General features: G+C 39.7%; 1 protein-coding gene and 2 pseudogenes across 3 annotated transcripts in view; 1 reads left to right on the forward strand and 2 right to left on the reverse strand.

The window, feature by feature from the left end:
• Window positions 1-24,958, reverse strand: part of SHISA9 (shisa family member 9) — a 777,795-nt gene that overhangs the window by 258,336 nt on the left and 494,501 nt on the right. The gene's annotated exons all lie outside the window — the stretch shown is intronic.
• LOC134946833 (5S ribosomal RNA) lies at window positions 9,309-9,427 on the reverse strand (annotated as a pseudogene).
• On the forward strand, window positions 11,674-11,792 carry LOC134946845 (5S ribosomal RNA; annotated as a pseudogene).

Raw genomic sequence — 24,958 nt, forward strand, 5'->3', positions numbered from 1 at the left:
ATAATAAAATATTTTACATATTTTGTGACTACAATTTTCTCTTATGGGTATTATATACTCCAATAAATATTCAGTTTCAACCAAAAGTGGTTATTCCTATTCGGTACATACAGCAACAATAAACAAAGTTTTCACCCAACACGTTTTGTCTACTGTGACTTCATCAGGGGTGTGTTATTTTACATAACCAGATATTTCATAACCCATTGAGGATGTTGGTTGATTATAGGGAGATGCACCGATGTATTGGGAGAGGAATCAGCAGCAGAAAGAAAGAAGTAATAATGCAACTGTATAGGTCATTGGTACGGCCTCATCTAGAATACTTTGTTCAAATCTAGAGGCCATATCTTCAGAAGGATATTAATACATTAGAGACTGTATAAAGAAGGGCAACTAAAATGTTACATGGCCTACATCACAAAACATACCCAGAAAGACTAAAAAATCGCAATATGTATAGTCTGGAGCAAAGAAGGGAAAGGGGGGACATGATAGAAACTTTCAAATATATCAAGAGTTTTAACAAAGTCCAGGAGGGAAACATTCTTCAAATGAAAATAAGTATTAGAACACAAGGTCATGCACTGAAACTAGAGGGAGGTAGGTAGGTTCAGGGGAGATTTGAGGAAAAATGACATCACAGAAAGAGTAGTGGACAAGTGAAATAGACTCCCATCAGATGTGGTAGAGACTAAGGGGATAATTCAGAGTTGATTGCAGCAGCAAATTTGTTAGCAGTTGGGCAAAACCATGTGCACTGCAGGTGTGGCAGATATAACATGTGCAGAGCGTTAGATTTGGGTGGGTTATTTTGTTTCTGTGCAGGGTAAATACTGGCTGCCTTATTTTTACACTGCAATTGAGATTTCAGTTTGAACACACCCCGCCCAAATCTAACTCTCTCTGCACATGTTATATCTGCCCCCCCCCCCCCTGCAGTGCACATGGTTTTGCCCAACTGCTAACAAATTTGCTGCTGCGATCAACTCTGAATTATGCCCTAAGACAGTAGAGCAATTTAAATATGCATGGGATAGACATAAGGATATCCTTACAAAGAAATAAGGATCAAATAAGGTTTTAGGTAAAAATATGGTAAAAAAGGGGCAGACTAGGTGGGCCAAGTGCTTCTTATCTGCCGTCACATTATAACTTTATATGGTTAACTATATGTTAAATTTTTCTTGAGTACTTTCCTTAGGGCATGGAAGTATAATGACCAGTCTGCAGTCACTAGTGTTCCTATCTTAGATTGACAGTTCAATGTTCCTCAGGATATACTGTACATGTCTGCTGGACCGAGGGCATTAAGAAACTATAAACAATTAAAAATGGAACTGCTAGTTCATGCAAGTCTACTAGACTATATCTGGGGTCACTTGGACTCCTAAAATAGGCCTGATGTTTAACTGCTTCAGGATCACCTCTAAAACAACCTCTTCTAATTGCTGTGCTGTTAAGCTCAAAGCTGCTGATGCTATCAGTCCATCCACTGCATTCAGGAGTCTCACTAAGAGTAACAGTTAACTGTTAATTGTAACAGTTAACTGTTAATTGATCTAGGCCCTCATTCCGAGTTGTTCGCTCGCTAGCTGCTTTTAGCAGCATTGCAAACGCTAGGCCGCCGTCCTCTGGGAGTGTATCTTAACTTAGCACAATAGCGAACGAAAGATTAGCAGAATTGCTACTAAATAATTCCCTGCAGTTTCTGAGTAGCTCCAGACCTACTCCTAGACTGCGATCACCTCAGTCCGTTTAGTTCCTGGTTTGACGTCACAAACACGCCCTGCGTTCGGCCAGCCACTCCCCCATTTCTCCAGCCACTCCTGCGTTTTTACCTGGCACGCCTGCGTTTTTTTAGCACACTCCCTGAAAACGGCCAGTTTCCGCCCAGAAACACCTACTTCCAGTCAATCACTTTGATCACTCGAGAGTTGAAAAAACGTCGCTCGAGCTTGTGTAAATCTCCAAAGTCTTGTGTTAATTTACTTAGTGCATGCGTACCATGCGCATGCGCATTTTTGCCATTTTTTTCATTTAATCGCTGCACTGCGAAAATCGGCAGCAAGCGAACAACTCGGAATGACCACCCTAGTGAGGTCTGCCATTTCAAGTGTTGTCTTTCTTTCTGTTCTTTGAGTCATATGTCTTCCTAAAAAATGTTTTTAAATATCTCTAGAAAATGTGTATGTATTTCTACATATGTGTCATAATTATTATTATGCGCTATTGATATACGTATTAGGGTATATTTTAGAGGAAATTATTCCTGAGGAAATTGTTTTGGGTTTCACATAAATCTGTTGTGTATATAACTGGATTATGTAATTATGTGACTCCAGGGGGTATATTTACTAAGAATCGTATTTTTGTCGATTTGGTGGGTGTTTCATCTCGAATTGTATCGGTCATGTTTTTTTTGCAACTTTTTGAATAAATTATATATCATTTACTAAGCTACCGAGTTGTATTCGTATTTTCCGATGTCGATGTGTTTCGTATTTTACACATGGTTTTTATGGCCGATGTGTGTGTTGTCGGCCGTATTTTGCAGTTTTGATTACGGATTCGTACTTCCTAATCGCGGCAGCGTTATTTGTTTTTCGTGGCCGTTTTTTTCTGTGGTTTCGTTTTTGTCACTCGTCCGTGATTGATTGGTTGGTTTTGTGATGGAGGAGTGTCTGTGGTGCATAGTATAAATATGCCCCAAACCGGACGGACCTGGGGCATATATTGGTTTAACTAGTGGAGAGGAGAGAAGTAGTGTTGTGTGCAGTTGGAGAGTTGGAAAGTGGTATAGCTGAGTTTCATTGATTGCTGAGTGGTGTTTGTGGTTTGAAGTCGTCTTGTGATTATTGTTGTGCTGTTTTATTGAAGTTTGTATACTTTTTTGTGGTGTTTTTTTCAGTCTACTGGAGGAGGTGAGTGAGGTGGAGGTGTTGAGTGAGGTGGAGGGAGTGAGTGTGAGGGAGGAGGTGAGTGAGGCAGAGGGTGCTAGTGAGAGGGAGGAGGTGAGGTGGAGGGGGAGAGTGAGGATGAGGAGGAGAATGAGGTTGCTACTGCGGCCTCTACTGAGAGTGACAGTAATGGTGCTGTTGCTCAGCAGCCACGCACCACTACAAAGACAGGGCACAATGTTAAATTTAGTTACGCAGAAAATGTTGCATTGGTGGGTGAGCTGATGCGCCATCATCGCCATCTCTGTGGCGCTGACTCTTCACAGAAAGAGTGTTCTTTGGGGTAAAGTTGTTTTCGCTGTGAACGGCGAGGGTGTTGTTAGAAGGACCGAGGACACGTGTCGTAAACGCTTTTACGTAATAAAGCGGCGTGTCAAAGCCAAGATGGCCAAGGAGGCCAAGTCTGCCCGCCAAACCGGGGGCGGACATCCGTTTATAGCAACTTATGCTGAGTGGGAGGAGCCCGTGCGGGGGTTCATTCCTGTCGAAGTGGTTGGTGCCACTTATGTGCGTGATTCCGATCGGCCCAGGCAGGATGGTGAGTATTTATTGTTTATTGTATTTTGGTGTTAAAAATGTGTGCTTTTGGAAACATTATAGTCCTGCTATTGCAGATATTTTGCCTATGCTAATTTAGGGGGTAATTCCAAGTTGATCGCAGCAGGAATTTTGGTAGCAATTGGGCAAAACCATGTGCACTGCAGGGGAGGCAGATATAACATGTGCAGAGAGAGTTAGATTTGGGTGGGGTGTGTTCAATCTGCAATCTAATTTGCAGTGTAAAAATAAAGCAGCCAGTATTTACCCTGCACAGAAATAAAATAACCCACCCAAATCTAACTCTCTCTGCACATGTTATATCTGCCTCCCCTGCAGTGCACATGGTTTTGCCCAATTGCTATCACAAATCCTGCTGCGATCAACTTGGAATTACCCCCTTAGTGTGTATTAGTTTGTGCAATTTGGCCTCTCCTTATTTTTTGTGATAATGCTTCAATATGTTTTTATTGTCTGGTGATGATTAGGTTATGTCCTTGTAAATTTGCCTTGTGAAATGTGCCTTATTTTGCAATGTTTGGAGTGGTTAATGGGGCCCTACACCATTTATCTTTAAATGTTTTATTCTGGTTGATTAAATTATTTGGTGTTAAGGACACATGAATGCATGATACTATTTTTTTTACAAAACTAAGACGGTTTTCTTGGTGGAGGTTGGATGTTTCAATTATTGTTCCGAAATACATATTTGGTTCATGATTGATGCCGTTTGTATTTAATCTGTTCTTGTATTTTAATTGTATGTGTTCAGAATTGGGATAGTCTCAATCAGCTGTGTGGCAATGTAAGCTACGCACGTGTGGCCATGTGTGTAGCAATTTTTTTTCCTTATTTTTGCAGAAGTAGCATTACACAATATAGATCTAAAAGTTTTTTGATGATGTTTTTGTGTAAGGTATGTGTTTGTCATTCATAATGTAGAACTGGACAATGTTTTGTGTTTAATTAGCAAATACATTTGTGTGTACAAACCTATTTTTTACTTTTGGTTACAGTGGCAAGAAAAAGCACACGCCACACTACATTCTCAAATGTTGCACATCGTGCTGCTGGTGCTGCAGGTAAATTTTTAAACTTTATAAACTTAAGGTGTCTGTAAATTCATTGTACAAATTACAACAATTACATTTTTTCTAATAGGTCCATCCCGCCATCACCCGACTGTGCAACTGCGCACAAGACACGGATCCACCACGCGGAAACACGTGGCACATAAAAGAGCCTGATCCGATCTGCCAACACCGCAATCTGCCTCTCCGCCAACACGCCGCATCTCTATGGTGTCATCAAGGCCACCGTCTGTTTTGCTGGCGCCTTCACCACCACGTGACCCACAGTCCACTCAACTTCCAGGTGAGTCCAAAAAAAATAACAGTGCAACACATAATACAGAAAACATTGTGATAAATACCTAATAATCAAACACACACAGTAATCCTATAAGATTATTATCCTTTAAGATTTTGATAAAAACAGGTTTTGAGATGTCCAGACCTTTAAAACACCTTAAAAATATTTTTAAGTGTTATGTGGTAACATTTGGTGCCAACACTAGCATATTTGACACATACAACTATACAAACAAATCCGAAAGTCAAGTTTACACACAGTTTAATATTGGCCCATTGTGTATTGTTAACTTGATTAAGTGTTACAGTATAGCCATCATATATGTAGTTTAACCTACCCACATAGTGATATTAACAGAATCATGCTTCCACAGGGATTTGCCTTTAAAAGTAAAAAATTCAGCATGTTTGGCATTAAGGTTGTGACCCAAATTTTTTATATTAGAACATAAACATAGGGCCGGCTGTAATGGTATGCACAAAATTATGCTTATGTAGGTATGGACTTGTCATCAATAAGTTTCTGCCATGTTGTTGTTCATAAAACAATTTAACAAAAATAACATTAACCAAAAACACAGAGTAATTAAATTGTTCTCCCATTAAAACACACACAGATGAAGCCAGCATGACACCGCCACACCAGGTAGCTGATATGGAGGGAACTTATGTGCTTCACCTGCAGCCAGTAGACCCTACAACACCAAGCACGCCACCTATGGCTCAGCCTCCCCCACCAACTCCTCCGCAACCACAAATGAGCCCAGCCACACCACAGCCACAAAACCCAGAGCAGGCATTTTGAGACAACTGGGCAACACAACAGTCCCAAAATTTGGACAGTCTTCGCAGACACACACAACTGCTGTCAAGTCTGCCACATTACCTGCCGAGAATAAGTCGCTCTATGAGCCGCCAAAATACAGAGATGAGCAGAATAGCCAGTTGCATGGAACAAATGCGGGCTGCCAACAGCCACATGATGACCACTTTGGCCCATATTATGGATGACCAAATGAGGCAGCATCAAAACTACCTCAATCTGCTAGACACAAACAATAGGCTTTGTGAAAGTATAGGAAGAATAATTAAAAACAACACGGCGGCAACCAATCAACTTGACGCCACACTAACCAATCTCAGCCACAATATCACAATACTACACACCCAACAGGCGAGCACCAGCTCTGGGACAATCACCCCTTTAAATACACCTATTTCATCCCCAGTAAGAATATCCATCAGAAGAAGATCCAATGTACCTGGCCCAGACTCTGCCGCCTCTAAGGGTCCCCCCAAAAAATAAAGAAATACGCTGCAGGTTTAATCTTCTTAGGGGGATAAACAATGTCAGGTTGACCCAAAAATTACTTTTGTGTTTACAAAACTTAACAGATTTGTTTGAACATGATTTACATGAGTTGTGTCCGTAAGAAATATACTTATAATGAGTTAATTAAGATTATGTCATTATTTTGACAATGTGCCACACAAAAAATTAACTACTTACTGGCTTCACATAATAGCTTGCAGAGAATAGGCCACATATGCAGAAACTATTCTAGGTGAGAATTTTAAAGTACCTAATGAGCATCATCCACCTAATTTTCTAGAATAAGTCTAGATTAATAGAAATATACTGTCTGTCCCAAGGTGGATTATGCTCAACGTGTGAGAAAACTCTGACACTTGTGCACATTGGCCATGCCACCCAGCACATATAAACCTTACATGACTGTATGCCACTGACACTCCTGGGTCACCCACCATATTGTACAATTTATTTTGCTATGCAATGCAGACAACACAAGTGTGTATAATAATGTTTATAATAATGTGAGTGAGGTAAGTAAAATTGATCTAAAATCTGGGTTAAGTCACATTACACGTGTTTTTTTAATGATTTTACAAAGTATATTTGTAAAAAATCAACAAATGACACTTTTGCAAAAGGTGACCTGTAAGCTGGCATTTTAAGGTAAGTTTTAAATATTCAGGATTGTGGTCAAGGCGAAGACAGAGTGAGAGTGTGTTGTTTCAGGTTGTCATTCAACATTGAAAAGGTCACACACCCGGTTAATGTATATTCTATGTAGTCTGGATGAGCTGTATAGCCTCTTAATAGTCTACATAAACCAAAATGCCCTGCGCTGCTTACGCCAAGCCTATTCAACCTGCTAACCATTGTCAGTTTCATGGGCGTGGTTTATGTGAAAATTAGGGAGCAGTGTCAGGAATACATCTGAACACATTAATTTACTGCAACACAGGCCAACTGCCATTTGTGTGGGATTGTAATCATGTGCTTATTTTTTGTTAAATTTATCTAAAAATTTAGCCAGAACTTATGTTTCACATGAAACACATCTAAACACGCTTCTCAAAAGCAGGTCTATTTGAAAATCGTATTTTTATACGAATCTCTAAATTTCACGGCCGAAATGGTCCTATCACGGTGGTAATTACAAATACGAATTCTTGGTAAATTACCGAGTTCTATACCTAAACAGCCGTGTTTGATCGATGGTGTATTCATTCGTATTTGGAAACTGTTCCGTAAGAAAAAATACGAATGCCCTCATCACTGCCGAGATTTCTGTTTAGTATATTCCCGAGATGACACTTAGAAAAAAAGGAAATCGGTCAAAACCGGGAGCTTAGTAAATATACCCCCAGGCCTGAAATTGTCTGGACATATGAAATAGTGAGGTCTAACCTGTTAAATGATTTGTGTATTTGTAGGTTTATTTGGTGCAATATTTATTTTTCACCTGATATTGTGCCCACTATAACCAGAAGTAGTGAGGTTTAATGTGTTAGTATAATATGTTATATATAGTAGATTAGTATATATGGTACATTTATGTGATATACATTTTAATATATTTTTACAAACACTTTATGTGAATACTCTCTGTAAATAAAAGTGTAATAAGACTGTGAAAATGGTTATTATGTATTGTATTGGTAGCATAGAAACATAGAATTTGATGGCAGATAAGAACCACTTGGCCCATCTAGTCTGCCCCTTTTTATCCTTTAGGTAATCTAAACCCTTTTTGAACATTAATTCTTTGTAAGGATATTCATATGCCTATCCCAAGCATGCTTAAATTGCCAGTCTTAGCCTCTACCACCTCTGATGGGATGCTCTTCCACTTATCCACTACCCTTTCTGTGATGTAATTTTTCCCTAAATTTCCCCTGAACCTGCCTCCCTCCAGTTTCAGTGTATGTCCTTGAGTTCTAATACTTCTCTTCCTTTGAAGAATGTTTCCCTCCTGAACTTTGTTAAGACCCTTGATATATTTGAAAGTTTCTATCATGTCCACCCTTTCCCTTCTCTCCTCCAAACTATACATGTTAAGATCCTTAGTCTTTCCGGGTAAGTTTTGTGATGTAGGCCATGCACCATTTTAGTTGCCCTTCTTTGTACACTCTCTAATGTATTTATATCCCTCTGGAGATATGGTCACCAGAACTGGATACAGTATTCCAGATGGGGCCGTGCCAATGACCTATACAGTGGCATTATTACTTCTTTTTTCCTGCTACTGATTCCTCTCCCTATGCAACCAAGCATCTGACTTGCCTTTTTCATTGCTTTGTTGCATTGCTTTTCTGCCTTCAAGTCACTTGAAATAGTGACTCCGAAATCCCTTAGTAGTTTAAATATAATACTGTTGATACTATGGTGTTTTGGATCCTGTAAGTTGTTTGATTTAAGATATTGCACAACTCTTTCTTTTAATAGTTTTTCCATTACTTTCCCTACTACTGATGTAAGGTTTACTGATCTGTAGTTACTTGCTTCTTCCTTGCTACCACTTTTGTGCAGTGGAACTACATTTGCTTTTTTCCAGTCCTCTGGAATAGCACCTGTATTTAGTGACTGGTTAAATAATTTTGTTAAAGGTGTAACCAGCACATCTTTTAGCTCTTTTAGTATCCTTGGGTGTATCCCATCTGGCCCCACTGATTTATCCACTTTTAGTTTTGAAAGTTCTGTTAGGACCTTCTCCTCTGTAAATGTACTTTCATCTACCTTATTTTTATGAATGTCCTTGCAACTTAACTGTGGCTTTAAGAAAAGAAGAAAAAGTGACCTTGGGTGGGAGCACTCATTCCCGGAGAGTTATTTGCAGATATGATGTCTGTATGAGTAGTAATGTGATAATGAGAAGATTAAAACATAACTTTTAATAGTCTATATATAAAAGGCTAGGTACACTAATGGAGTTTACTGAAAAAAAAATTTTCTTGTTTAAAAAAACACAAGATACCCAATTTAATAATGAGATGGCTGTAAACTTTCTAGGCCATACATAAAGTTAAATCTGCGAACATATTGATGGATTGTTACTGTGATAATTCAGTATCTAGCAAGCAAATGCCCATCCCTCCGTGGGTTCAGTGCAAACACCAATTCAATTCCACTGGAGACCCACAACACCTGGTATTCCTAAGTGGTCTCCCACTGAAGTACTGACCAGGCCCAACACTGTATCGCCTCCAAGATCGGACGGGATTGGGCATACCCAGTGTGGTATGGTAGTGGGTGACGTATGGAAAAGGGCAGAGAGTGCAACTGATTGCGGGATGTGTGTTATTGTGCCAGTTTTAGCCAAATACAATCCTCCTTATTAGATACATTTGTTGACCGTCATTGCACCAATTTAGCGACCCAAACACATGGGTATGCAGAGGTTAAATCATATGGTCAACAAGAGTTGATAGCATAAGCCTCTGTTGTTATTGTTCGTGGCATGAGGCAAAACAAAAAGAGTAGCCTATTATAATTTAAGGCATGTGTAAAGAACAAACACAAAATTCCAATGAACCAAATGTCTGTTATTGCAGATTAAATCTGTCCGTCAGGAAAGCAAAAATTGAATAGTATCAACAATGGAAGGATTAGCTAAATTAGCACATAGATACATAGGTAGATGTGCTTTAAAGGAATATATATTTGCTGCAATAGGTTTAGACAGTGCAAACCATGAACACTCGCATACCAGCAGCTGATATAACCAATACAATTGTTGCCATAAATTTGACATAAGCTGATACTTAGAAGCCAAATGTAATTTTTTTAAAAAGAAAAAGCACACATCGTTGCAGCTACCACTGCCCTGCACTATGTTATAATTATATACTCAATTTACATTTTTTAAGCATACAAAACAGCCTAAACAATTTACAGGCAAAAATTAGTGGCTAAATGCCACAAGTAATAGTGCAGTTAGTCATAGATAGCACCTATGATAAATTATTGTGTGCTTGATAAAGCAAAAAACTGCTATTTTCCGTATATAAAACATGAAAAGCGGCTCAAGTGATTATCAGACAAAGAATTGGCAACTAAATATCACGGGTAGCGGTGTAACTAATAGTGCACAACACCTGCAGTTGATGATTCTAAGCATATACTTGCATCTCAAAACCAGCAAAATAAGGTTGCCCAAATAAATATTTGGCTTAATGGTGATGGTGGGGGCAGTGAGCAGCGGGGAAGGGGGAGAGAGGATACTTATGCCGTGCGCCTCCCCGTCCCGTCGAGTGCCGCCGAGCCGCCTAAGTCCGTGCAGTGTGCAGGCTGGCCGTCTCGCCCGGTCTCCTGTCCTCCGTTGCTGGTCTGAGACTGGTCACGTGAGAGCGCTCTCCGTGACCCACAATCACGTACCCATTGTGTACGTGATTGTGGGTCACGGAGAGCGCTCTCACGTGACCAGTCTCAGACCAGCAACGGAGGACAGGAGACCGGGCGAGACGGCCAGCCTGCACACCGCACGGACTTAGGCGGCTCGGCGGCACTCGACGGGACGGGGAGGCGCACGGCATAAGTATCCTCTCTCCCCCTTCCCCCCTGCTCACTGCCCCCACCATCACCATTAAGCCAAATATTTATTTGGGCAACCTTATTTTGCTGGTTTTGAGATGCAAGTATATGCTTAGAATCATCAACTGCAGGTGTTGTGCACTATTAGTTACACCGCTACCCGTGATATTTAGTTGCCAATTCTTTGTCTGATAATCACTTGAGCCGCTTTTCATGTTTTATATACGGAAAATAGCAGTTTTTTGCTTTGTCAAGCACACAATAATTTATCATAGGTGCTATCTATGACTAACTGCACTATTACTTGTGGCATTTAGCCACTAATTTTTGCCTGTAAATTGTTTAGGCTGTTTTGTATGCTTAAAAAATGTAAATTGAGTATATAATTATAACATAGTGCAGGGCAGTGGTAGCTGCAACGATGTGTGCTTTTTCTTTTTAAAAAAATTACATTTGGCTTCTAAGTATCATCTTATGTCAAATTTATGGCAACAATTGTATTGGTTATATCAGCTGCTGGTATGCGAGTGTTCATGGTTTGCACTGTCTAAACCTATTGCAGCAAATATATATTCCTTTAAAGCACATCTACCTATGTATCTGTGTGCTAATTTAGCTAATCCTTCCATCGTTGATACTATTCAATTTTTGCTTTCCTGACGGACAGATTTAATCTGCAATAACAGACATTTGTGGAATTTTGTGTTTGTTCTTTACACATGCCTTAAATTATAATAGGCACTCTTTTTGTTTTGCCTCACGCTACGAACAATAACAACAGAGGCTTATGCTATCAACTCTTGTTGACCATATGATTTAACCTCTGCATACCCATGTGTTTGGGTCGCTAAATTGGTGCAATGACGGTCAACAAATGTATCTAATAAGGAGGATTGTATTTGGCTAAAACTGGCACAATAACACACATCCCGCAATCAGTTGCACTCTCTGCCCTTTTCCATACGTCACCCACTACCATACCACACTGGGTATGCCCAATCCCGTCCGATCTTGGAGGCGATACAGTGTTGGGCCTGGTCAGTACTTCAGTGGGAGACCACTTAGGAATACCAGGTGTTGTGGGTCTCCAGTGGAATTGAATTGGTGTTTGCACTGAACCCACGGAGGGATGGGCATTTGCTTGCTAGATACTGAACTATCACAGTAACAATCCATCAATATGTTCGCAGATTTAACTTTATCTATGGCCTAGAAAGTTTACAGCCATCTCATTATTAAATTGGGTATCTTGTGTTTTTTTAAACAAGAAAACATTTTTTTCAGTAAACTCCATTAGTGTACCTAGCCTTTTATATATAGACTATTAAAAGTTATGTTTTAATCTTCTCATTATCACATTACTACTCATACAGACATCATATCTGCAAATAACTCTCCGGGAATGAGTGCTCCCACCCAAGGTCACTTTTTCTTCTTTTCTTAAATTCAAATACGTTCGGACCTTTGGGAGCACCGCTGACAATCACCATTTTGTCTGCCCATAGAGATTTATTCTGATGGTAGAAGGTGATTTATCTTAGACTACCGTCTAATCTGTCAGTTTTTCTCGGAGCAAATATTTCATTTACTGTTTTCATTATAATCTCTTTTTTTGATCCTGTGCGGTATTCCCAAACCCAAACCCCCCCTTTTCTAACTTAACTGTGGCCCATCCCTTCTCCTTCTGTAGTAAATACTGAGCAAAAATAATTATTTAGGTGATCTGCTATTGCCTTGTCTCCCTCCACCAAATGCTCACTCTCTGTCTTAAGTCTTATTATTCCTCCATTTGATTTTCTCCCTTCACTTATATACTTAGAAAAAGTGTTGCCCCCTTTATCTACTGACTGGGCCATTTTCTCCTGAGCTTCTGCCCTTGCACATCTGATCACTTTCTTAGCATCCTTCCATCTGTCAAGATACACCTCTTTGTCATTATTATTTTGAGTCTGTTTGTATTTCCTAAAAACCATCTTTTTTGCTTTCACACTAATTGATACTTCTTTTGTGAACCACACTGGCTTCCTATTCCTGCTGCTTTTCCTAACCCTTTTGATACAAAGGTCTGTTGCCCTTAGTATTGCACTTTTCAGTTTTTCCTACCTCTCCTGCACTCCTTCCAAGTTCCTTCACTCCGCCAATGAATCACTTAAACATCTCCCCATTTTTGCAAAATCAGCATTTCTAAAATCCAACACCTTTGTTTTTGTGTGACAGGAGTTGGATCCTGTCTTTATACTAAACCATACTGCTTGATAATCACTGGATCCCAGGTACTCACCCACATATATGTTGGATATCCTGTCACCATTTGTAAGAATTAAGTCTAATATTGAATCTTTGCGAGTGGGCTTCCTCACCAATTGCTTGAGAGATACTCCCTGTAAGGAATGTAGAAATTTGCCACTTGTAGCTGAACTTGCAAAAGACCCCTTCCAATTTACATCAGGTAAAGTGTCTCATGATTATGACTTCTCCCTTTAAAGCCATTTTAGTGATGTCCAACAATAGGTTCCTGTCCAAATCCTGCCCATGGCCTGGTGGTCTATAGATCACCCCAATGCGAATAATGTCCTTCTCCCTAGTTTCTATGGTGACCCAAAGGGCTTCAGTTTTATATTCAATATTTTGTATTAAAGTAGCATTTATGCTTTTTTTCACATATATTGCTACCCCTCCTCTTTTCTTCCCATTTTATCCTTCCTAAATAAATTGTATCCTGGTATAGCTATGTCCCAGTCATGATTCTCATTGTACCATCACTCTGTAATTGCCACAAAATCCAGGTTATCCCTTGTCATTATCGCAATTAGCTCTGGAATTTTGTCTCCTAAGCTCCTAGCATTTGCACACATAGCTTTAAGAATTTTGTCTGTGCATCTGTTATTAGTAGCCATGCCCAGACAATACAAAATAAATGACAAGTTTAAAGTTGAAATTATCTGTTTGCTGATGTTGCTCAGTGTTTGGTATTTTTTTTTACTAATCAGGAATCACACTATGTCCTTTACAGGTGAGAAGTCAGATGTTTTTGGTAAGCTATAGACATAAATGTGAGTAGTTGTGGATGAATTGGTAAGGTCTTGCAGCATTCCTAACACAGATTTAAGTTATAAGTGTCTGGGTTACTCAGACTGGAGTAGTTTGATGTGTAGAGGAATTGGACTCACATTTGTTTGAAAGCTGTCCTTCAGTGGTCCAGATTGTGGGTTGATTGTTGTCCTTCTGTTTTCCTTCGGTTTAACGTCGGTGTAACATCAAAATTAAGTTTCAAATTGTAGTTATCCTTTGAATAATGACCTTTGAATTAATGGACACAAGTCTAATGGCACAAGCCTTCCTGATGCTCTTTAAGTAATGGGCCAAGCATGTGAACAGACTGATTACACCCAAACTCCAATGAACCCTCCCCTAGCAATGGCTAGTAATAAAACAGTTTAAAGGAAACAAGCTAACATAGCAAGGAACTGAGATTTATCAGAGTCATGCCCTCATTCCTAGACTCGGGAGATAATATTCCAATTTATCAATAGCAACCCATCATGTGCATAAGCAATCTAATACAAAAGCAGATGCCTTATGCCTATAGCAATGCTATAATTCTTATCACCCAATTTGCTAATTAGCATTTCAGTGCAATCAGTAGTGATAGTCTGCAGCTCTCATTTTCAATATACCTAGGCAAGTATATATTCACAAGCAGTCATTTGGGTGAAATGTTCTGCAGGAGGGTAGTAGATGGAATTAGATAGGCAAGAATATATTCATAAGCAGTCACTTGGGTGGTATACCAGTACAAATTTAATTTCATAAGAAGATAAGTCATTATCTACAATATGGGACACTTAATATGGATAGACTCCGTGTTAGTAGTTGGTCCCATAAAATATAATGTCTTTGGAATTAAAGCTTTTGAAAATTTCCCAGCTGTGAGAGCGCCCTGCAGTTGTTTTTATGTGCAAGCCATGTTTCACATGGAGGAAATGTCTGTTGCCAACATATGCTTATGTTATAAAGATTTGTGAAGCAGTGATTGGCTGCTAGCGCTGCTAAAGAGACTTGAAGCACATTACTCAGGCTAGTCCTCTTACAAAATTCTTGACAAAATGTGTTAGCCATTGTTTTGTGACATACAGTAGAGATGCTGTCTTGGACTCTTCTCCTGTGTCTGCAGTGACATGGTTCCTGCACACTCTGGGGGAGATGTACTAAGCCTGAAAAGTGATAAATATCACTGTGATAAAGCACCAGCCAATCGGCTCCTAACTGCCATATTACAGGCTGTGTTTGAAAAATGACAGTTAGGAGCCGATTGGCTGGTGCTTTATCACAGTGATATTTATCACTTTTCAGGCTTAGTACATCTGGCCCTCTGACTGTTGTTAATGGCTTGCAGTGTGGTCTGAGCTTCCGCTTGGTGCAAGTGCTGCGTTGATGTAGTGTGCATTCTGGTGTAGTAATATTGAGCCATTTGGTGTCCACAGTGTTTGTATTATGATACGAACACTACCTGTAAGCAGGTTGCTTTCAACAGTAGAGATCTATCATAAAACTTTTAATATATATATTAGCTGAATACTCATGCGTTGCTATGGAATTTCAAGTATTTCCGTGTGTATAACTTTAATTTTAAAGAACTTCCTGGTAAACTAATTAGACTTAGAACAGGACATGTGCCACACACCGCTGACAATCTTTATCAGGCCGCACCATAGGGTGGACCTTTCCCGAAATGATGCTGTCAAAAGGCTGGCGCTGAGAAGAATAATCCTTCTCCTTCTCTGCCCCCATCCCTGTTTCTCTGCACCTCCTTCTCTGCTCTCTGATGCTGCCCTAAAAATTGGGTTTTTACTACATTTTTCCTTTTGTACAACCCGGCCATAGTGTGTTCTATGTTTTAATAAATTTGATCCTATAAACAGTGTTACAAAATTAAGATTTTCAAATTTACAGTGGGGCAAAAAAGTATTTGGACAGCCACCGATTGTGCAAGTTGACCAACTTAAAAAGATTAGAGAGGTCTGTAATTTCCATCATAGGTACACATCAACTGTGAGAGACAGAATCTGAAGAAAAAAAAACTAGGAAACCACGTTGTATGATTTTTAAACAATGTATTTGTATATTCTTGCAGAAAATATATATTTGGACAATCAAAAAGTTTAACTCAATACTTTGTAATATAACCTCGGTTGGCAATTACAGAGGTCAAACGTTTCCTGTAGTTCTTGACCATGTTTGCACACACTGTAGCAGGTATTTTGGACCACTCTTCCATGCAGATCTTCTCTAGATCTGTCATGTTTTGGGGCTGTCGTCGGGCAACACGGACTTTCAACTCCCTCCACAGATTTTCTATTGGGTTGAGGTCTGGAGACTGGCAAAGCCACTCCAGGACCTTGAAATGTTTCTTATGGAGCCACTCCTTAGTTGCCCAGGTGGTGTGTTTGGGGTAATTGTCATGCTTGAAGACCCAGCCATGTTCCATCTTCAATGCTCTTACTGAGGGAAGGAGGTTTTTGCCCCAAATCTCACGGTACATGGCCCCATTCATCCTCTCCTTGATACGGATCAGTCGTCCTGTCCCCTTTGCAGAAAAGCAGCCCCAAAGCATGATGTTTCCACCCCCATGCTTCACAGTGGGTATGGTGTTCTTGAGATGCCATTCATCATTCTGCTCCCTCCAAACACGGCGAGTGAAGTTTATACCAAAAAGTTAAATTTTGCTCTTATCTGACCACATTACATTCTCCCAATGTTCCTCTGGATCATCCAGATGGTCACTGGCAAACTTTAGACGGGCCTGGACATGTGCTGGCTTAAGCAGGGGGACCTTTCGGGCACTGCAGGATTTTAATCCATGACAACGTAGTGTGTTACTAATGGTAACCTTTGTGACTGTGGTCCCAGCTCTCTTGAGGTCATTGACCAGGTCCCCCCATGTAGTTCTGGGCTGATTCCTCACCTCACGAGGTGAGATCTTGAATGGAGCCCCAGGTAGAGGGAGATTGTCAGTGATCTTGCATTATTTCAATTTTTTTTATAATTGCGCCAACAGTTGATCTCTTCTCACCAAGCTGCTTTCCTATTGTCGAGTAGCTCATCCCAGCCTTGTGCAGCTCTACAATTTGATCCCCGGTGTCCTTAGACAGCTCTCTGGTCTTGGCCATGGTTGAGAGGTAGCAGTCTGAATGTTTTAGGGTGTGGACAGGTGTCTTTTATACAGATAACCAGTTCAAACAGGTGCCATTAATACAGGTAATGAGTGGAGGATAGAAGAGCTTCTTAAAGAAGAAGTTACAGGTCTGTGAGAGCCAGAATTTTTGCTGCTTGGTAAGTGTCCAAATATTTATTTTCCAGAAGAATATACAAGTAAAGTGTTTAAAAATCATACAATGTGATTTCCTGGTTTTTTTTTTGTTTTTTTACAGATTCTGTCTCTCACAGGTGAAGTGTACCTATGATGGAAATTACAGAACTCTCTCATCTTTTTAAGTGGGTCAACTTGTACAATCGGTGGCTGTCCAAATACTTTTTTGCCCCACTGTATAATGTTTCATTTTCTTTTCTGTTGAAATGATTGGAACAGCTCTGTGTAAGTGGCGAATGTGCTGCCTCAGGCGCTGAGTAATCACAAACCTTCTGCATGTGAGTGGTTGACGATACAGTAACTAGTAGATATCTACCGCATATGCCCTATGCTGACATTCTCCTGATTGCTGTGCCGGAAGAAGCTATGCTCTATCCGAATACCACTTTAATAAAGCTATATCATGTGTCTTCCATTTATATTCCTGAACTACTGTGGTATAATATTTAGCAACTTAGGTAATTTGTGCTGCAGCCATGATATATACTACAGTATGTCACTAGCAGCTGCTGGTCGGAGACATATGTAGTTTCTTAGAAAAAGAATGACATACTGTATGTGTCCTGCTCTATAGACAGCAAATTAATTCGACTACAGACAGCAAAACATGTACACAATATTTAAAGTCACTGACTCTAGTAAGTTTTAATTATGTTTACATTAGCTATAGATGTTGTTATATATAGACTCACCCAAATAAAACACTTTCACATCTACTTTATTGTGTAAATGAGTGCTTAGAGACTATTAACCAAGGTCAGATGCCTAATCTATAAGAAGAATGAGCATTCAGGGTGCTTTTGGCTTCTCGCTGATAGAAACGTTATTATCCTCAGTGGTAAACAAAAAGTAATGGCATTCATGGCGATGAATCTATACATTATGCATAATATTTTAAGTGCTACAATGGATAGAAATTCTAGCAATAATGGCAAAATTAAAAAGAAATGATCATTTCTAATTCGCTCTATCATTTGTATTTTTTAATTAGGATAGCTTTGAAACTGGAAATATTTTTGCTAAACCATAGATTAGTTAAAGTGTACCCATCGCCACCATAGTATGCAGTGCACCACAAAGTGCCCACATTTTTTCAATGGCTTCCTAGTAACCTTAAAAAGACTGCCCCCTTATAAATTACATTGTGGTGAAATAGTATAGTCTAAATGAAAACTCTACCATCATGAACCAGAAATCTTTGGCATTGTGATGGCAATTTAGCTGAACTTACAAAATCAAGCCAGCTTCAATGAGGATTTTAAAATGTACGATAATGGTTAATCACTTTACAAATGAAGGCCATGGTAAACTAAAACCAAGCTGTGTCTTGTTTTAGAGACAGGAGAAAAATGCTCCTGTCCTCCCAGATGATACAAATAGCACTTTCTGGCTTGACCCTCTTCTAGACTCCAGGATGTTAAAACTTTTAAACCTACAGTATCTGTGCTTTCTGGTGCTGATGCCATACTGGGGATAAATCCCCTAATTGTAACACCAGCAAGAGTTGTTGGTTTTTAAAAAATACGCACAATGATCTATTATTTTTAATTTTTTTCTTATCCCGCTATTTGGCTATATCATATGCTAATAGCCACTGGTGTATCTATAATGGGTGCAGTGTGTGTGGTGCACACGGACCCCTGGATCCACAGGGAGCCCACACCGCACACACTGCACCCATTTCTTCTATATACTTACCTTTCTGGTGTCCAGGTGTGGGTCCCTTCCTCTCCCGAGTCCCAGAGCTAGCAGCCATAGCAGCGCTGTTAGTGCTATGTCTGAGCACTAGAGTCACTGGCACAGTGCCAGAGTCTACAGCGCATGCGCAGGTCTCCGAAAAAATGGCCACCGCACATGCGCTGTAGACTCTGACACTGTGCCAGAGTCTCTAGTGCTCAGACAGAGCGCTGACAGCGCTGCTGCTGGCTACGGGACGGGAGAGGAGGGGGCCCACACCCGGAGACTGCACACGGGTCCCCTCCTCTCTAGATACGCCGTGGCTAATATCCCTAAGAATGGTCTGAAGACAAAGCTTTAAAAAATAAGCCGTGGTTTTTCTATGTCTTTTTAATTCACAAATGTCACTTCATTGTTTCTATCTTGTGTAATTCACCACTGCATTTTGGGGGTCATTCCGAGTTGATCAGAACAACAGAAAAGACTACTTGTACAGCGCCTCACCCAAATATATGAATACGTAAACCAAAACAACAATATAGATAACAATATATGTATCAATGTAAAGAAACTCCTGAGACACTGCGCTTGCCACAAGCCACTATGTGAAGATGGATGAAAAACCTGAACAAAAACAAAAGTGGCCGCGCTGTGTGTCAGAAGTTTTATAATAACAGAGAGCACAACGTGTATGAAAGATTTAAATATTTAATATCATAAAAGGCAATCAATTAATAAAATTAAATGCACACCTATATCTGTCTCAGGTGATGAATCAAGTCATGTTTAGTAGTGCAAAGAGGAAAGAGTGGCAGCCACTACGGAAACACGAGACGGCCACACACTCCTCCATAACGGAAGGCGCCTAACACCGGGTACGTGATCAATCCTCCCATCTGTGCAGTACATCAGAAGACGTCAACTAAATCCATAACCACTTTTAAGTCCAACATAACAAAAGAAGAATTTGAAATTAAAAACCAAGTAACCTGCCACACAGAGGGAGTCATTTATATCCTGGAATGTACATGTGGAAAACAATACGTAGGACAAACAAAACGAAAACTAAAAACAAGGATAGCAGAACACGTGTACAACATAAAAAGAGGCATGAAAACACACAGTGTCTCAGCACATTTTTTAACAAAGCATAATCAGGATCCCACTGGGCTAAAATTCATAGGAATTCAAAAGATTGAAGCCCATTGGAGAGGAGAGGACATCGTAAAGATATTGAAGAAAAAAGAGACCGAATGGATATACAAAATGAAGAGCTTAGAACCATACGGTCTGAATATTGACATAGAATTAAATGTCTTCCTGTAACCTTTTACACATACACAAAAACATTTTCTTGAATAACCGTCTATTTTTATTTTTATCTATTTATTTATCTATATATTTTTTAATTTTAATTTCATTTTATCTCTATTTTTATCATTTTTATTTTTATTTATTTATTTTTATTTTTATTTATTTTTTGCTTTTTATATTTTATTTTTTATTTTATTTTTTATTTTATTTATTTTTATTGATTTATTTTCCTATTCTTATAATTTTCATCCCACACCTTCCCCCCCCCCTTTTTTTCCCCGAAGTGCAATGATTGATTATATTTTAATCCTTTAGGGGAAGAATTTATATTCATTCCCCCATTGAAATTTTTTACCATGAGGATGCCGCCGGGAGAACGCACTTCCGGTCACGGGTACATCTGGTTTTATCAATAAAGTTACTATATAAAAAACGGACATTTCACATAAACATTTTTATCATCTCCTTGAGAAAGAATCCTGCTGTGGATTCGAAACGCGTTGGAGTACAAGAAAAACGAAGCAACCACCAAGGACACGAAGTCCGCCGCCGCCAGCACCTGAATACCGGAAGTAAACATCCGAACTTCCGGTTTTGACGGACGGAGCAGCGGCAACAGTGCGGCCAGGAGGAGGAGGACGTGAGTCACGGCATAGGCAGGAGACGCCATCCGCAACCCAATTGCAGTCACAGATACCAGAGCCTCCAGCCACACTTGTATTGGAAAATAGGGTAAGTTAGGGATAGGTTTTACCGCAAATAAACAGACTGTTCCCTCTCACCCAAGTGTCCACAAGCTCCATAATCATTCCCAAAGGAGCTGTAAACATTGCACTTCCCCTCTCCCCCCCTTCTCCCTTCCCTTATTTTTATTTTTATTATTATTATTTTTTATTTCTATTTTTATTTTTATTGTTTAATATATATAATTTTTGCTCTCTGTTCAACATAAATCTTCTAAACACTATACACCTGCACACACAAGCGCTCGGTCCAAACAAATTTCTAAATATCAAACAACAACCTGAGCAGCTTCCTTTTCACAAGCGCAGCAAACTATACTCATTTACCCAGAGCGCTGACAGCGCTGCTGCTGGCTACGGGACGGGAGAGGAGGGGGCCCACACCCGGAGACTGCACACGGGTCCCCTCCTCTCTAGATACGCCGTGGCTAATATCCCTAAGAATGGTCTGAAGACAAAGCTTTAAAAAATAAGCCGTAGTTTTTCTATGTCTTTTTAATTCACAAATGTCACTTCATTGTTTTTATCTTGTGTAATTCACCACTGCACTTTGGGGGTCATTCCGAGTTGATCAGAACAACAGAAAAGACTACTTGTACAGCGCCTCACCCAAATATATGAATACGTAAACCAAAACAACAATATAGATAACGATATATGTATCAATGTAAAGAAACTCCTGAGACACTGCGCTTGCCACAAGCCACTATGTGAAGATTGATGAAAAACCTGAACAAAAACAAAAGTGGCCGCGCTGTGTGTCAGAAGTTTTATAATAACAGAGAGCACAACGTGTATGAAAGATTTAAATATTTAATATCATAAAAGGCAATCAATTAATAAAATTAAATGCACACCTATATCTGTCTCAGGTGATGAATCAAGTCATGTTTAGTAGTGCAAAGAGGAAAGAGTGGCAGCCACTACGGAAACACGAGACGGCCACACACTCCTCCATAACGGAAGGCGCCTAACACCGGGTACGTGATCAATCCTCCCATCTGTGCAGTACATCAGAAGACGTCAACTAAATCCATAACCACTTTTAAGTCCAACATAACAAAAGAAGAATTTGAAATTAAAAACCAAGTAACCTGCCACACAGAGGGAGTCATTTATATCCTGGAATGTACATGTGGAAAACAATACGTAGGACAAACAAAACGAAAACTAAAAACAAGGATAGCAGAACACGTGTACAACATAAAAAGAGGCATGAAAACACACAGTGTCTCAGCACATTTTTTAACAAAGCATAATCAGGATCCCACTGGGCTAAAATTCATAGGAATTCAAAAGATTGAAGCCCATTGGAGAGGAGAGGACATCATAAAGATATTGAAGAAAAAAGAGACCGAATGGATATACAAAATGAAGAGCTTAGAACCATACGGTCTGAATATTGACATAGAATTAAATGTCTTCCTGTAACCTTTTACACATACACAAAAACATTTTCTTGAATAACCGTCTATTTTTATTTTTATCTATTTATTTATCTATATATTTTTTAATTTTAATTTCATTTTATCTCTATTTTTATCATTTTTATTTTTATTTATTTTTATCTTTATTTATTTTTTGCTTTTTATATTTTATTTTTTATTTTATTTTTTATTTTATTTATTTTTATTTATTTATTTTCCTATTCTTATAATTTTCATCCCACACCTTCCCCCCCCCCCCCCCCTTTTTTTCCCCGAAGTGCAATGATTGATTATATTTTAATCCTTTAGGGAAAGAATTTATATTCATTCCCCCATTGAAATTTTTTACCATGAGGATGCCGCCGGGAGAACGCACTTCCGGTCACGGGTACATCTGGTTTTATCAATAAAGTTACTATATAAAAAACGGACATTTCACATAAACATTTTTATCATCTCCTTGAGAAAGAATCCTGCTGTGGATTCGAAACGCGTTGGAGTACAAGAAAAACGAAGCAACCACCAAGGACACGAAGTCCGCCGCCGCCAGCACCTGAATACCGGAAGTAAACATCCGAACTTCCGGTTTTGACGGACGGAGCAGCGGCAACAGTGCGGCCAGGAGGAGGAGGACGTGAGTCACGGCATAGGCAGGAGACGCCATCCGCAACCCAATTGCAGTCACAGATACCAGAGCCTCCAGCCACACTTGTATTGGAAAATAGGGTAAGTTAGGGATAGGTTTTACCGCAAATAAACAGACTGTTCCCTCTCACCCAAGTGTCCACAAGCTCCATAATCATTCCCAAAGGAGCTGTAAACATTGCACTTCCCCTCTCCCCCCCTTCTCCCTTCCCTTATTTTTATTTTTATTATTATTATTTTTTATTTCTATTTTTATTTTTATTGTTTAATATATATAATTTTTGCTCTCTGTTCAACATAAATCTTCTAAACACTATACACCTGCACACACAAGCGCTCGGTCCAAACAAATTTCTAAATATCAAACAACAACCTGAGCAGCTTCCTTTTCACAAGCGCAGCAAACTATACTCATTTACCCAGAGCGCTGACAGCGCTGCTGCTGGCTACGGGACGGGAGAGGAGGGGGCCCACACCCGGAGACTGCACACGGGTCCCCTCCTCTCTAGATACGCCGTGGCTAATATCCCTAAGAATGGTCTGAAGACAAAGCTTTAAAAAATAAGCCGTGGTTTTTCTATGTCTTTTTAATTCACAAATGTCACTTCATTGTTTTTATCTTGTGTAATTCACCACTGCACTTTGGGGGTCATTCCGAGTTGATCAGAACAACAGAAAAGACTACTTGTACAGCGCCTCACCCAAATATATGAATACGTAAACCAAAACAACAATATAGATAACAATATATGTATCAATGTAAAGAAACTCCTGAGACACTGCGCTTGCCACAAGCCACTATGTGAAGATTGATGAAAAACCTGAACAAAAACAAAAGTGGCCGCGCTGTGTGTCAGAAGTTTTATAATAACAGAGAGCACAACGTGTATGAAAGATTTAAATATTTAATATCATAAAAGGCAATCAATTAATAAAATTAAATGCACACCTATATCTGTCTCAGGTGATGAATCAAGTCATGTTTAGTAGTGCAAAGAGGAAAGAGTGGCAGCCACTACGGAAACACGAGACGGCCACACACTCCTTCATAACGGAAGGCGCCTAACACCGGGTACGTGATCAATCCTCCCATCTGTGCAGTACAGTGGGCAACGCAGGACTCATTAGCCGGGGATGCTCGGCTAATACCAGCCCATTCTGGAGAGGTATTACATGCATCATCATTTATCCGGTGAATGATAGAGTGTATTATCTGGAACTGTGCTTATCCGTCTTTACATCTTTCCTCTTTGCACTACTAAACAGGACTTGATTCATCACCTGAGACAGATATAGGTGTGCATTTAATTTTATTAATTGATTGCCTTTTATGATATTAAATATTTAAATCTTTCATACACGTTGTGCTCTCTGTTATTATAAAACTTCTGACACACAGCGCGGCCACTTTTGTTTTTATTCCGAGTTGATCGCCCGCTAACTACTTTTTGCACTCGTGCAAACGCTTAGTCGCCGCCCACAGAGGAGTGTATTTTCGCTTTGCAAGTGTGCAAACACCTGTGCAGCCGAGTTCTGCAAAAACATTTTGTGCAGTTTCTGAGTAGGTCTGAACTTACTTAGCCGCTGCAATCACTTCAGCCTGTCTGGTCCCGGAATTGACGTCAGACACCCGCCCCGCAAATGCTTGGACACGCCTGCGTTTTTCCAACCTCTCCCAGAAAATGATCAGTTGACACCCACAAATGCCTTCTTTCCTGTCAATCTCCTTGCGATCGGCTGTGCGAACGGATTCTTTGTTAAATCCATCACTCAGCAACGATCCGCTTTGTACCCATACGATGCGCCTGTGCATATGCATGCGCAGTAGTTATCTGATCACTGCGCTGTGAAAAACTGCAGCGTGCGATCAACTCGGAATGACCCCCTTTATTATCACCCGACTGCCACTCAAAAAATTGGAGAGTTCCTGTTATACACGCCTTTCTTCTTCTTTTTTTATAATACTGCACAATATATAGGAATGAGTGCTCTGGCGCCAGGTTTACCATATATATATATATATATATATATATATATATATATACATACATACATACACACACACACACACACACA

The sequence above is a fragment of the Pseudophryne corroboree genome, chromosome 7, assembly GCF_028390025.1.
Source record: "Pseudophryne corroboree isolate aPseCor3 chromosome 7, aPseCor3.hap2, whole genome shotgun sequence".
NCBI lineage: Eukaryota > Metazoa > Chordata > Amphibia > Anura > Myobatrachidae > Pseudophryne > Pseudophryne corroboree.